The following is a 12,124-nucleotide window of genomic DNA, read 5'->3' as shown; positions in this document are numbered from 1 at the left end:
GACCTCAGCACTCACTAATAGGTCTAAAAACTTAATGAGCATTAATGGGCATTAAATGCAATGCTTATTCATTTTTTTTCTGGAATGAAGAGACCCCCATGCATATAAGCTTACCATCCTCAGAACAGCTTCTGTTGTAGATATTTTGTTTTATTAATTAACCTAGTTTTCTTTAATCATAGAAGTAATATAGAAATATAGCAAAACCAAAAAAGTTCAAAAAATATAAGATGAAAACTAGAAGTACCCCTTTTGGCTCAACCCAGTGATACTCACTACTGTGATCTGAATGTTTATGTACCCTCCAAATTCATATGTTGAAATCCTAACCCCCAAAGTGATGGTATTAGGAGGTGGGAACTTATTAATGAGTATTAGGAGGTGGGTGTTGATTAGGTCATGAGAGCAGAGCACACCCCCACTTCCCACCCCCTGCTTTCTTTTTTCTTTTTGAGACAGGGTCTCACTCTGCCTCCTAGGCCAGAGTGCAGTAGCGCAATCATAGCTCACTGAAACCACGCACTCCGGGGCTCAAGCAATCCTCCAGCCTCAGCCTCTCAAGCAGCTAGGACTATGGGTGCACACCACTATGCTCATCTAATTTTAATTTTTTGGTAGAGAGGGTCTCGCTATGTTGCCCAGGCTGGTCTCAAACTTCTGCCTCAAGCAATCCTCCAGTGTCCGGAATTGGTGGGTTCTTGGTCTCACTGACTTCAAGAATTAAGCCATGGACCCTCGCAGTGAGTGTTACAGTTCTTAAAAGCGGCGTGTCCAGAGTTTGTTCTTTCTGATGTTTGGATGTTCAGATGTGTTCGGAGTTTCTTCCTTCTGGCGGGTTCGTGGTCTCACTGGCTCAGGGGTGAAGCTGCAGACCTTCCTGGTAAGTGTTACACCTCATAAAGGCAGTGTGGACCCAAAAAGGGAGCAGCAGCAAGATTTATTGCAAAGAGCAAAACAACAAAGCTTCCAGTGTGGAACAGGACCCGAAGGGCTTGCCACTGCTGGCTGGGGCAGCCTGCTTTTATTCTCTTATCTGGCCCCACCCACATCCTGCTGATTGGTCCATTTTACAGAGAGCCGAGTGGTCTGTTTTGACAGGGTGCTGATTGGTGCGTTTACAATCCCTGAGCTAGACACAAAGGTTCTCCACCTCCCCACTAGATTAGCTAGATAGAGAGTGTAGACACAAAGGTTCTCCAAGTCCCCACCAGAGTAGCTAGATACAGAGTGTTGATTGGTGCATTCACAAACCCTGAGCTAGACACAGGGTGCTGATTGGTGTGTTTACAAACCTTGAGCTAGATACAGAGTGCCGATTGGTGTATTTACAATCCCTTCGCTAGACATAAAGGTTCTCCAAGTCTCCACCAGAGTAGCTAGATAGAGTGTCCATTGGTGCGTTTACAATCCCTTAGCTAGACATAAAGGTTCTCTAAGTCCCCACCAGACTCAGGAGCCCAGCTGGCTTCATCCAGTGGATCCCCCACCAGGGCCGCAGGTGGAGCTGCCTGCCAGTCACGCGCCCTGCGCCCGCACTCCTCAGCCCTTGGGTGGTTGATGGGACTGGGCCCTGTGGAGCAGGGGGTGGTGCTTGTCAGGGAGGCTCCCGCCGCACAGGAGCCCACCGAGGGAAGGGATGAGGCTCAGGCATGGCGGGCTGCAGGTCCCGAGCCCTGCCCCGCGGGGAGGCAGCTAAGGCCCGGCGAGAAATCAAGCTCAGCGCTGGTGGACCGTCACTGCTGGGGGACCCAGCACACCCTCCGCAGCGGCTGGCCCGGGTGTTAAGCCCCTCATTGCCTGGGGCCAGCAGGGCCGGCCAGCGGCTCTCAGTGCGGGGCCCGCCGAGCCCACACCCACCCGGAACTCGCGCTGGCCCGCAAGTACGGCCCGCAAGTACCGCCCGCAGCCCCGGTTCCCACCCGCAGCCCCGGTTCCCACCCGGGCCTCTCCCTCCACACCTCCTCGCAAGCTAAGGGAGCCGGCTCTGGCCTCAGCCAGCCCAGGAAGGGGCTCCCACAGTGCAGCAGCGGGCTGAAGGGCTCCTCAAGTGCCGCCAAAGTGGGAACCCGGGCAGAGGAGGTGCCGAGAGCGAGCGAGGGCTGTGAGGGCTGCTAGCACGCTGTCACCTCTCACTCCCACCTCAGCCTCCCAAAGCGCTGGGATGACAGACATGAGCCACTGTGCCTGTCCCAGAGCCCTTTTAAAAGATTAGTGCCCTTATAAAAGAGGCCGGGGACAGCTGCCTTGCCCCTACCATCATGTGAAGACACAATGAGAAGGCTCCATCTATGAGCCAGAGAGTTGGCCCTCACCAGACCAATTTGCCAGTGCCTTGAACTTGGACTTCCCAGCCTCCAGAACTGTAAGAAATACATTTCTGTTGTTTATAAACTACTCAGTTTATGGTATTTTGTTATAGCAGTCCAAATAGACTAAGACATCCCTAGAGACAACCACTTTCAAAAATTTTTAGTTTTGCTGTTTCTGCTACTTAGTAAAATTTTTTTTTTTTTTTTTTTTTTTTTGGCAATGCAGTCTTGCTCTGTGGCCCAGGCTGGAGTGCAGTGGTGCAATCTTGGCTCACTGCAGCCTCTACCTCCCGGGTTCCAGCGATTCTCCTGCCTCATCCTCCTGGGTAGCTGGGATTATAGGTACATGCCACCACTCCTGGCTAATTTTTGTATTTTTAGTAGAGATAGGGTTTCACCATGTTGGCCAGGCTGGTCTTGAACTCCTGACCTCAGGTGATCTGCCTGCCTTCACCTCCCAAAGTGCTGGGAGTACAGGTGTGAGCCACCATGCCCAGCCTACTGTAGTAAATTTTATGTTATATTTTCCCCCACTTTTTTTTTTTTAATTTTTAGTAGCGATGAGATCTCACTATGTTGCCCGGGCTGATCTCAAACTCCTGGCTTCAAGCAGTCCTCCTCCCTCAGCCTCCCAAAGTGCTGGGATTACAGACATGAGCCACCACACCTGGCCTTTTCTTTTGTTTAGAGAAAAAGCATATAAATTTTATTAACATGTACATGGGGGTGACCACAGAGTGATTACCCCTATGTTCCCCAACTTTTGATTTAAAAAAATTTCAAACTGGCCAGCCATGGTAGCTCACGCCTGTAATCTCAGCACTTTGGGAGGCTGAGGAGGGTGGATCATGAGGTCAGGAGTTCAAGAACAGCCTGGCCAAGATGGTGAAACTCCATCTCTACTAAAAATACAAAAATTAGCCAGGCGTGGTGGCAGGCGCCTGTAATCCCAGCTACTCAGGAGGCTGAGGCAGAGAATTGCTTGAACCCAGCAGGCAGAGGTTGCAGTGAGCCAAGATTGCACCATTGCACTCCAGCCTGGGTGACAGAGCGGGACTCTGTCTCAACAACAACAACCACAACAACAAAAATTCAAACTTACAGGGAAGTTGCAAAAATTTACCTAGATTCACTTATCAACTGTTAACCATTTGCCATATTTGGCTTTCTCTCACTGTACATATATACAAATTTTCTTTTTTGCTGAATCATTTGAGGAACAGATGTAGACATAGAGCCATTTTTCCTCAGATATGCATGCTCCAAGAATTAAGGATATTTGGCTAGGAGTGGTGGCTCATGACTGTAAGCCCAGCACTTTGGGAGGCCAAGGCAGGTGGATTGCTTGAGGCCAGGAGTTTGAGACCAGCCTGGCCAATATGGCGAAACCCCATCTCTACTAAAAATAAAAACATTAGCCAGGCATGGTGGAAGGTGCCTGTAATCCCAGTCACTAGGAAGGCTGAGGCACGAGAATCGCTTGAACCTTGGAGGTGGAGGTTGTAGTGAGCCGAGATCATGCCACTGTATTCCAGCCTGGGTGACAGAGTGAGACTCTGTCTCAAAAAAAAAAGAATTAAGGACATTCTCCCCTATAACCACAATATACTTCTCCCACTTAGAAAATGTTATCACCGACATGATTATCTAATAAAATGTCCATATTCAGATTTCCATAATTGTCCAATAATGTCTCTTTCAACATTATTGAAATAATTTGTTTCAATCCAGGATCCAATCACTCATCACAAGTGACACTGAATTTGTTATGCCTCTTCAGCCATATTTTTCTTTCATGACACGGATATTTTTGAAGGATACAGGTCAGTTGTTTTTTAGAATATCCCTCAATCTGGACTTGTCTGATTGTGTCCTTGTGATTAGATTCAGAGTCTACATTTTTGGCAGAACTACGGAGATCATGTGATATCTTGGTCCTGCACACCGGTAGACACATGGTGTCAGTTTGTCTTATTATAATTGATGCTAAGTTAATTTGGTCATTTCCTTAAGGATGTATATGTCAGATTCCTCCCAAATTACTCACAAATGAGTAATTTGTGAGGTGATACCTAGAGACCAGATGAGTACCCTGTTCCCCAACAATCGTTCACTCAGTGTTTTTGTTGTTTTGTTGTTTATTGAGACAGAGTCTTACTCTGTCACCCAGGCTGGAGTGCAGTGGTGTGATCTTGGCTCACTGCAACCTCTACCTCTTGGGTTCAAGCGATTCTCCTGCCTCAGCCTCCCAAGTAGCTGGGATTACAGGCACCTGCCACCACGCCTGGCTAAATTTTTATATTTTTAGTAGAGACAGGGTTTCACCATGTTGACCAGGCTGGTCTTGAACTCCTGACCTCAGGTAATCCACCCACCTCGGCTCTCAAAGTGCTGGGATTACTGGCACGAGCCACCGTGCCTGGCCTCAGTGGTTTTATTATCCAGTGATGCTCCTTGCCTGAATCACTTATTACTATGTGCTGCTTAAGTGGTGATTTTTAAAATTCCATTACTTCTTCTATACTTATTGGTTGGCATGTTTCTTGAAAATATCATTTTCCTTTCCTTCCCTCTCCTTTAAAAAATTTAAACATTTTTTATTTTAGTATTTATTTTTATTTTTTATAGAGACAGCGTCTTGCTTTGTCACCCAGGTTGGCGTGCAGTGGTGTGATCATAGCTCATTGCAATCTTGAAATTGTGGGCTCAAGTGATCCTCCTGACTCAATCTCCCATGTAGCTGAGACTACAAGCATGCACTACCATTCCCAACTAAGTTTTTCTATTTTTTAGAGACAGAGTCTTGCTATGTTGCCCAGGCAAGGCTCAAACTGCTGGCCTCAAGCAATTCTCCTGCCTTGGCCTCCCAAAGTGCTGGCATTACAGATGTAAGCCACTGCATTTGGCCAAACATTTTTATTTTTAAATAGATTGGAACACATAGATTCTTTTTTTTTTTTTTTTTTTTGAGAGATGGAGTTTCACTCTTGTTGCCCAGGCTGGAGTGCAACGGTGCAATTTCAGCTCACTGCAACCTCCGCCTCCCAGGTTCAAGCAATTCTCCTGCCTCAGCCTCCTGAGTAGCTGGGATTACAGGTGTCCAGTACCATGCCTGGCTAATTTTTTGTATTTTTAGTAGAGATGGGGTTTCACCAGGTTGGCCAGGTTGGTCTTGAACTCCTGACTTCAGGTAATTCACCCACCTCAGACTCCCAAAGTGCTGGAATTACAGGCATGAGCCACCACGCCCGGCTGGAAGACATAGATTCTTTTAAAATTATCTGATGTGTTCTAATCTGGTCCTGTCATTATTTATTTCAATACTGAAATAATTCCTAATCTGGCCAGTGAGAGCCCTCTCAAGTTGGCTTCCTTGTCCTCTTGGCATGTTACTGTCATTTTTGAGCACTTTCTTACTTTGTGGCACAAGATGCTCTTGGTTACTTTGTACTCTTCCTGCTCCAGCCCTGGTATCAGCCATTTCCCTTAGGAAACTTCCGTTATAATTTAGATTTATTTATTTATTTTTGAGAAGGAGTCTCACTCTGTCGCCCAGGCTGGAGTGCAGTGGTGTGATCTCGGCTCACTCTGACCTCCACCTCCTGGGCTGAAGTTATCCTCCCACCTCAGCCTCCCGAGTAGCTGGAGCTACAGGCACACCACCACACCCGGCTACCATTAATAATTTAAAATAACATAAGCTGGAGCAAATTCCCTTCCTTCTATTGCTTTTTCCCTTTCCACTTCCCAAATTTGCTATACAATTTTTTCATTGTCAAGATTAATAACATGACGTTTTGATGTGTGCCTATAAACTAGTCAATCCTTTATGCTCATAGGTTGATTCTAAAAAATTAAAAACCAATAAATGACTCATTTTATGATTTTATATATACAGTATAATATTCCCTCTAGAACCAAATACACGTTGGGTCTCAAATTTTTGTAGATATGCATCTCCTTCAGGGCCTGTTGAAGATTCACATTTCTCAGCCCCAGAAGTTCTGAATCAATTTTAAGGGGCCCAGTGATTCTAGTACATTCTGAAGAGATGTTATTGGGTATATAAAGAAAGAAGGAAATGTAATTTCATGCTATTAAACTTTGGCAACTTGTCTAAGAGTCCTCCAAATGTCAGCCCCTGTTTTCTTTCCAGCTGTATTTTCTTGAGTCTTATTTGGCCCAAACTATTTCTTATATCCCATATCACCCTCTTTCTGTGATTCTTCTTTTTTTCTGAATATACACGTTCCTTCTTTCTTGGATTCTTTAAACTTCTTTTTACACTTTCTAGAGTAATTTTTTTATATCTGTTTTGTATGTTAAAATTTCTGAGCCATTTTATAAAAATTGCTTCATTTTGCTGTCATACTTAGAAGACAGTTTGGCTTGACTAAAGTCTGTTGTTCTGATATGTATTCTTGAGGCAAGATGCCTTTCCCTGTTTTTCATTTTTATTTTTATTTATTTTCACTAGAGATGAGGTCTCACTATGTTGCCAAGGCTGGTCTTGAACTCCTGGGATCAAGCGACTTCTCCCCTCTTAATTCTTGTTTTTTTCTACATTCTTGGAATTCTGAAATTTCAACATGATGTGCCTTGGTATAGACATTTTTTAACCCTTCTAAACCCTACTTGGCACTTGGTCCTTTAATCTGAAGATTTTTATTTTTATTTTTTTATTTTTTTAGCTAAAGACAATTTTCTCTTGGTATATTTTTTGCTATTTCTTTCAATATTCTCTCTTCTGTCCTAGTATTCATTTTAAACAAATACTGGACTTCCTATATATATTCTCCATGCTTTAAAATTTTTCTCAGTATTTTTCATCTTTTTGTTATGTTCTGGTAGACTTCTTTTCTTTATTTTTGATTTTTAAAAATTAATTAATTATTTAATTATTTTGAGACAGGGTCTTGCTCTGTTGCCCAGGCTGGAGTGCAGTAGCGCAATCATGCCTCACTGCAGTTTTGACCTCCCAGGCTCAAGCAATCCTCCTGCCTCAACTTCCTGAGTAGCTGGGACTACAGGCATATGCCACCTTGCCCAACTAATTTGTTTTTTAAATCTTTATGAAAGACAGGGTCTCAATTTGTTTCCTAGGCTGGTCTTGCACTCTTAGGCTCAAGCAATGCTCCCACCTTAGATTCCCAAAGTGCTGGGATTACAGGCATGAGCCATTGCACCTGGCCTGAGACTTCTTTATTTTCCAGTTTACAAACTGCGTAAGTGGGTTGGGAATGGATTGGGCATGTTAGACTAGCTTTCTTGTTGGGGACTGGGTGGGGAGCATACAGGTTGGGGACAAACTGCCAAAAAAGTAGAGCTTTACTCTGAGTAAAGTGCCCTCTGGTGTATCTCCCTTCTAGATGAAGCTGTCTTTGTTTTTTCCCCCTCTGTCCCTCATGGAGGACCAGAGTTACCTCTGTTTTGCTTTTCCCTGTGGCTCTTACAGCTGCCCTATTTGTTTCCCTAGTCAAGTTGTTCTCCTCTTCATGGAGTTATTCTCATTCAGCTTTTCCCCAAATCCAAAGCTGTATCCTCTAGCCACTGTTAGGTGGAAACAAGGGAGAGGAGCCTACTGACCCTGCTGTGCCTAGTATGGCAATTCATGCACTATTCTGATGGTCACCACCCAGTCCTGGACTTCTGCTCTTCCTAATGTTTAATGCAGAGTTTGGAGCTTCAGCGTATGCTGTAATTGGGGCTCTAAGTCAGACTGCCTGGGTTTAAATCCTGTCTCTGTTATATGTTAACTACCTGAGTCTCACTAGATTTCATCTATAAAGTGGGGATTATAATGCAGTGATTTGTGTACAGTAAATGCTGAATTATTATTAGTGACTATGAAGATTATTAACTCTGCTATCTTTTTTTTTTTTTGAGATGGAGTCTTGCTCTATTGCCCAGGATGAAGTCCAGTAGCACAATTTTGGCTCACTGCAACCTCCGCCTCCCAGGTTCAAGTGATTCTCCTGCCTCAGCCTCCAGAGTAGCTGGGATTACAGGCATGCACCACCATGCTTGGCTAATTTTTTTTGTATTTTTAGTAGAGACTGGGTTTTTCCATGTTGGCCAGGCTGGTCTCGAACTCCTGACCTCAGGTGATCTGCCTGCCTCTACCTCCCAAAGGGCTGGGATTACAGGTGTGAGCCACTGCGCCCGGCTCAACTCTGATATCTTGAGTTGTGATTTTTATCTGCTTTTAAAAAAATCAATCTGATCCTACCCATTTTTTATCTTTTTCTTTTATTTTTTATCCAAGTAATATATTTATATTGTTTTAAAGAGCAAAAACTTTATAAGTCTTGTAACTAAGAACCATTATTCCCTGCCCATCTTGTTCCACACTTGAGCCCCAAGACCACCAGTTTCAACACTGAAAACTCTTTCTTTTATTTCCAAGAAACATTATTATAAAACTGCTTCATGACTTTTCAATTTCATGTAGCTATTGACTTCCCATTATGAAAGACGAGGACTTAATTATTTTTTTTTGAGACAGACTCTCACTCTGTCACCCAAGCTGGAGTGTGGTGGCATGATCTCGGCTCACTGCAGACTCTGTCTCCGCCTCCTGGGTTCAAACGATTCTTCTGCCTCAGCCTTCTGAGTAGCTGGGACTACACGCGCACCATGCCCGGCTAACTTTTGTATTTTTAGTAGAGATGGGGTTTCACCATATTGGCCAGGCTGATCTCGAGCTCCTGACCTCGTGATCTGCCCACCTTGGCCTCCCAAAGTGCTGGGATTACAAGGCGTGAGCCACCGCGCCTGGCCACTTAATTCTTATACTTTTCCCCAACCCCATCCTTCTCTCTATTGAGACAAGACAAAAATCTATTGTTCACATGATGATGACATGTAAATATTATTCACTGCTCAAAGCTGAGCCATAGTGTATTATGATGACATTTCCTTACTTATACACCTTTTTGTTTTTTTCTAGAAATAATAATCACTTTATTTATTAATTTAATTTTTCTATGTACTTACAATAAATTCATCCCCAAACTTTCCTCTCAAAGAGTGCCACTCAGTAGGTGAAAACAGATTGCTTGATGTATGAGGTTCACTTTTTTCTTGGAGACATTGCCCCTGGAGCCTGCTGTGCCCCTGGGCTGTCGGGTCTGATTGCTCTCTAGGCCTGCTGTGTGCCAGGCTTCCCTTCCCCGGGAGTCTGGGAATTCTGTCCACCTTTCTCCTGTGTTGGAAGCTCTATGATGAGGTGGATTACTCTGGGTGTGAAAGAAGATGTATGGCTCCCGGCCCTTCAGCATTGAGCACATTCTTGTGTCTCCCAGTATCATTCAGGTTCTTGCCAACTCAGCACAAAAGGTGTGCTGGAGGGTGAGAGGGACACAGCATCAATGAAGCTGGAGCAGCAGGAACCAAAGGGGCTCCAGAGGCTGGAAAAATCATCTGTCCAGGAGGCCTCGCCTGCTGCTGACCCCATTGTGAACATCTTGGCATTACTTATTTGGGATTCAAAGTGCTGGGCAGAAATATCTGATTGGCCATGCCTAAGTCTTATGGACACGAGGAAGGAAGATTTCCTCCCTTCAACTCTTTTTTTTAGAGACAGGGTGTTGCCGCTGTGTCACCCAGGCTGGAGTGCAGTGGAGCAATCTTAGCTCACTGCAGCCTCGACCTCCCAGGTTTAAGCGATCCCGCTGCCTCAGCATGCCACCAGGCCTGGATAATTTTTGTATTTTCTTTTATAGAGACGGGGTTTTGCTCTGTTGCCCAGACTGGTCTTGACATCCTACGTGCAAGCAGTCTGCCTGTCTTGGCCTCCCAAAGTGCCTCCATGCCTGGCCTCCCTTCAACTTTGGTGGTGAGGGATGGTGCATTATATCCACTTACACAGCCACCATAGTTATTTCCATAGATAGGAAGCAGGGATTGGAAATTGGGCAGCAAAACTAAATGTAAATATCCATCATGCTCTTTGATTGAATCTGTTTCCCCATCTATATAATTTTAAAAAATTCATATTGGTCTCAAAAATGCATTCAGCTTGAGGATTAAATGAGATAATTAGAAAACAGCACAGTGCCTTGGCTCATGATAAATTCTCTACAAATTTTGATTTGAGCTGGGTGGAAGGATGAAAATATTTTATGTAGTTGGAGTGATGGAAACCAAGGCTAAGAGGCCAAAAAAATCTCATGAAAGAGAAGGGCTGAGGGAGCCTGGAGTCCTTTATCTTGGAGAACAGATCTGGAGGGGGCAGAGCAGGGCCTAGTCCTGTTTGGGGCAGAGGCCACTGTAGATGGTTGAACTTAGCCTCCTGTGTCTTTGTTTTCCTGGATGCAGCTGTTCATAACTGGGTCAGGACCTGGGCTCAGCTGAAATGGAGTCACCATGCAGGTCAGGGAGGGCAGAGCAGGGCCCCAGGCAGAGCAGGGCCCCAAGTGGGAGGACCAGCCCACACAGAGGTCAGAGCTCAGGCGGGGGTGTGGAAGGAGCTGCTGTCCTACCCATCCTTCCTGCATGGATCCACCAAAGGTCCCTGATGACTCCGACTACATCCCTGGCACAGAGTGGGGAGGGTGATAGGGGTCACTCAGGGGACCCATTAGCAAACACAGAAAGGTGAAATCATATCTTCAGCTCAGCAGATATGGCTGTGAATTCTTAACTAATGAGATCTAGGAAGAGGTCCTTTCCTCTGAGGAGTCTCCCTGCCCCCTGCCCACCCTCCAGGCACTCAGGGTCCACCCCTTCCATGTCTGGGCTCCTTCTGGGATCTGCCTAGCCCCTGATCTGGCCTCAGAACACAGGATTCCAGGCATTTTGTTCCCAGGGTATTTCCTCTGCTTGGCTCTGAGTTCCTGCGGGCAGGGCCAGTGCCTCATTTCTTTCAGGGCCCAGCCCAGAGTCTGGCCCAATGGGCACCGAGAAAGGATTGAAGAATGAATGAAGTTGGAATTGAGCTGAACCTTGGATAGATAAAGGAGAAAAGAAGAAAGCATTTCAGAGACAGAGGCAGGAACAACATGGCTGGAAAGATAGGGCACACGTGACCGACTGTCTTGAGGGATAGAAGGATCTGGTTTGGGAGGGAGGTTGACATTTGTGCCAGTTCTCTCTCTCTCCCTCTTTATCTCTGTCTCTCTCAAACCTTTCCTATGGTCCTGAGCCAGTGCTCTCTCAAACATCTGCCACAGTGTTTGTGAGTCTGGTCCTCACATCAGCCCTGAGAAAAAGATGTAATTATTCCCATTTTATTGATGAGATAACAGAGGCTCAGAAAGTGGATGAGCAGGAATACAAATAGGCCTGTCTGATTCCCGAGCCTAAAGAAGAAGGTGGTTGGATATTGTAGCCCTAAAGGTGGGTATAGTTTGAGGGGTCCTGGCCACACAATGTGTCACCAGCCTCTGTCCTGAATAGAAGGCAATGGCATATGCATGGGTCATGATCCCATAGTGTAGGCCCTGTGCTGGCTCAGGTGGAAATAGGGGCGGTGAATGACAAGTGGTTTCATACCTGCAGCCCTTTACATGCACAGCTGCTCACACCCCATGTGCCCTGCCTCCCTTGCCCCACTGTGGACTTTTCTGTTCCTCCCGGTGATCCCTACTCTTCTTTCAAGTTTGAATCAAGCTTTCCTTTTCTCTGGAGGCTCCTTCTGGAGTAGATCTGACCTTTTATGGCATTGGGTCTTTGTTTGCCCCTACTCCAGCACATAACCCCAGGAGGTACTATTGAATGTTTGCGGAGTAAATGAGTGTGTACACATGTCCAGGAAATCCCTATCCCCCAGGTTCTCTAGAGAGAGGCAAGGCCTCCCATCCCCCAGCTCCTTC

The 12,124-nt window shown here is 45.6% G+C and overlaps 1 long non-coding RNA gene across 1 annotated transcript; it reads left to right on the top strand.

The window, feature by feature from the left end:
• The first annotated feature begins 3,247 nt into the window (after window positions 1–3,247).
• LOC134729079 (uncharacterized) lies at window positions 3,248–10,265 on the top strand. Its single transcript, XR_010109934.1, has 2 exons — window positions 3,248–4,132; window positions 8,196–10,265. It is a non-coding gene; the product is annotated as an uncharacterized LOC134729079 (long non-coding RNA).
• The last annotated feature ends 1,859 nt before the right edge of the window (window positions 10,266–12,124 follow it).

This window comes from Pan paniscus, chromosome 16 (genome assembly GCF_029289425.2).
Source record: "Pan paniscus chromosome 16, NHGRI_mPanPan1-v2.0_pri, whole genome shotgun sequence".
Classification (NCBI taxonomy): Eukaryota; Metazoa; Chordata; class Mammalia; order Primates; family Hominidae; genus Pan; species Pan paniscus.
Note: the sequence above shows the minus strand (reverse complement) of the source record. Positions and strands in the feature narration are given on the sequence as shown.